This window comes from Suncus etruscus, chromosome X (genome assembly GCF_024139225.1).
Source record: "Suncus etruscus isolate mSunEtr1 chromosome X, mSunEtr1.pri.cur, whole genome shotgun sequence".
Lineage (NCBI taxonomy): Eukaryota > Metazoa > Chordata > Mammalia > Eulipotyphla > Soricidae > Suncus > Suncus etruscus.
Genome location: NC_064868.1, coordinates 81,279,079 through 81,282,354, shown reverse-complemented (window position 1 = coordinate 81,282,354; position 3,276 = coordinate 81,279,079). Strand labels below are relative to the sequence as shown.

At 35.0% G+C, this 3,276-nt stretch overlaps 1 non-coding gene across 1 annotated transcript; it reads right to left on the bottom strand.

Annotated features, from left to right (window-relative positions):
- Positions 1 to 229: 229 nt before the first annotated feature.
- On the bottom strand, positions 230 to 362 carry LOC125999860 (small nucleolar RNA SNORA51). Its single transcript, XR_007492322.1, has one exon. It is a non-coding gene; the product is annotated as a small nucleolar RNA SNORA51 (small nucleolar RNA).
- Between the last annotated feature and the right edge of the window lie 2,914 nt (positions 363 to 3,276).

The following is a 3,276-nucleotide window of genomic DNA, read 5'->3' as shown; positions in this document are numbered from 1 at the left end:
GAAAAGTTAAGTGTGCTTCCTGAACGCAGCAGATAACTGGTTTTTGTTTCCAATACAACGCGATACTCTGCATTTTGATGTTTTTTTCACATTACCAAGTAAGGACAATATGACAGAAATGGCTCTTTAACATATATTGTGTAGGATTGTTGTCGTTACATTGGGAATTTGGTTTGTTTAATTGACCTTTGAGTAGTTCAGTTTCATTAGCTGGAGTATTATGAGTTTTTCTTGTCCCCCCATTCATAATACAGACCAGACAAAGGGCCTGGTTTGAGGTGTGTACGGGGAACATTTACTGTACCTGCTCTTTCTATATACCCAGTGTAAAGAACACAGACTGTTGTAAGCTTTGAGAGGCCAGATCTTATCTTATCTTATCTTATCTTATCTTATCTTATCTTATCTTATCTTATCTTATCTTTTCTTTTCTTTTCTTTTCTTTTCTTTTCTTTTCTTTTCTTTTCTTTTCTTTTCTTTTCTTTGTATTCCTTTTATATAGAGATCAGAAACCCTTCAGCAGTGCAACATTCCCATCACCAATATCCCAAGTGTCCTTCCTCCCCACCCTACCGTGGCCTGTACTCTAGACAGGCTTTCTTTATTTTTTCTTTTCTTGTTTTGAGTTGGAATAGTTTTAAATCTCCTTCCCATCTGAATGCGAGTTTAGCTGGGGAGTGGACTCTAGGTTGAAAATTTCTTGTATTCAGTAGTTTGGATATGTTATTCTTCTCTTTTCTTTCCTGTACAATTACATATGAATGATCTGATTTATTCTTATGTTCTTTCCATTATACTTCAGGTTTTTTCTATTTTTTACTTTAAAACTCCCATCTCTCTCTTTGTTTCTGTTTTTCATTTATAATACAGACCAGGCAAAGGTTGTTTTAGGCTCTCTTGTGTTTGTCACACTTTTTGCCTCTTGGAGTTATACAGCATCCTCTTTCCAGAAAGTGGAGGAGTTCTCTGCTATTATCTCCTTCTCTAATTGTTCTTCTCCTTCCCTTTTTGTCGTCACCTGGTATTCCTATAAATTTGAAATTATTTGGATTAAAATATTATTTACATCGGTGCCACAGAAAATTAATCAGTGATGAATCCGTTGAATAAAAGATGTAACAGACCTATACAAAAGATGTGCATAGTACTTCTTCAAAAAATGTAAGAACACACTCTGCTAACTAAACACGTCTGCTCAGGATTGGGAGGATTCATGTCATTGAAATAGCAATAAGCTCCAAATCATTGTACCGATTCCACGAAGGCTGTGAAATAGTGCCATGATATTCTACACAAAGCTGGTCAAACACTCATGAAATCACGTGGAGCAATAAACTGCACTGAATAAGTAAAGCATTCTCGTGAGAAAAAGTATAGGGATGTATCACCTTCAAATGAAATAATTCTACAAATTGTTATTAATAAATACAGCCTAGTCCTGAAATAAAGAAAGGCCCTCAGATCAATTGCATAAAATGAAGACTTTGAAACAGACCCTCGGGTATTTGATCCAGTGATTTTGGGGGCTGGGGGTTTGGGTCAAACCCGGCAGTCTTCAGGGCTTACTCCTGGCTCAACGCTCAGAAATCATCCCTGGCAGGCACAAAGGACCATATGGGATGCCAGGATTCGATCCCCTTTCTTTCTGCATGAAAGGCAAACGTCTTAAGTCCATGCAATTTCTCCAGCACAAAGCATTTAAAGTAGCTATCAGTATAGCACGGAAAATAAATATGGAGCTTGTCTTACAGGGGACCAACTAGGGTTTGATATGCAGTGTCCTATATGGAAGTCTGAGCACCACCATGAGCAACAGTGACCTTGACAATAACACCAAGCAATTAAATAAAAATAAATAAAGGAGTAACTAAAATCATCAAAAATAAAGGTAAATGTACATAATGATTAAAATAAACAGTATTTGTGAATTATATCCTGGACCATGATATGTTAGGAAAAGATATTTTTTCAATGTAAGCCATCCTGTATGAATGGTAGTGCCATTTCTTAATGGTTAAGCTAGTCTAGGAACAGGAAACCAGTAAGAGACACATGTTCGGAGTGTGGAAGTTCTATGTCACTATATGTCGAAATCCATTCTGAATCTGAAACTTAGAAACCTCCTCTAAGATCTGACTACGTAATGGTAAGAAGGGGAAATTATGAGTGTCAATGAGCCCATTTAGGAGTAGTTGCAGTGATCAATGACCCAGCAAATTTCATTGCTGAGTTCTTTGCACGAGTGATAATGATGTATAGATTGGTGACTGAAAAAATGGTTCTTGACGCTTTATCCCACTGCTAACAAATAAAAGGGTTTTTTTCCCTCCTTTACTTTGACATAGAGTTTTTCTACTGATCGAATGAAAAATATAATAGTATATAATTTATTAATACAAGAGTGTTAATTTTGTTATATTACTTCATACACAGACTGTGGTAAGCACTGAGAGGCCTTATCTTTTCTTTTCTTTCTTTTTCTCATTTCTTTATATATATATATTCCTTCACCTATGCAACATTCCCATCACCACTTTCCCAAGTGTCCTTTCTCCCTACCCCACACTGGCTTCTGCTCTATAAAGGGTTTCTTTTTTTTCTTTTCTTTTTCTTGAGTTAGAATATATTTAATTCTCCTTCCCATCGAATGCGAGTTTAGCTGGGGAGTGGAGTCTGGTTTGAAATTTTCTTTCTTTCAGTAGTTTGAATATGTTATTCTGTCTTTTATTTCCTGGACTATTCCAAATGAATGATCTCGTTTGATTCTTATGTTCTTTCTATTAAACTTGAGGTTTTTCTCTCTCTTTTTTTACTTTAATATTCCCATCTCTCTGTTTTTTTTTTATTTTACTGTATGTGTTGATGTTGTTCTTTTAGGCTCTTTTTTGTCTTGCACACTTTTATCCTCTTAGATTTATACAGCATTGTGTTTCAGAAAGTGGAAAATTTCTCTGCTATTTTCTCCCTCATCAATTGTTCTTCCCTTTTTGTCCTCATCTGGTATACTTATAAATTTCAAATTATTTATATTAAAATATTATTTACTTCGGTGCCATAGAAAATTAATCAGTGATGAATCAGTTTAATATAAGCTGTAAAAGACCTGTACAAGAAGTGTACACAGTACTTCTTAAAGAAATGTAGGAACATACTATGGAAACTAAACATTTTTGCTCATGTTTTGGATGATTCATGTCATTGAAATATCAATACGCCTCAAAACATTGTACAAATTTACTGAAACCTGTGTAATAGTGCCATGAAATCCTATGAAAA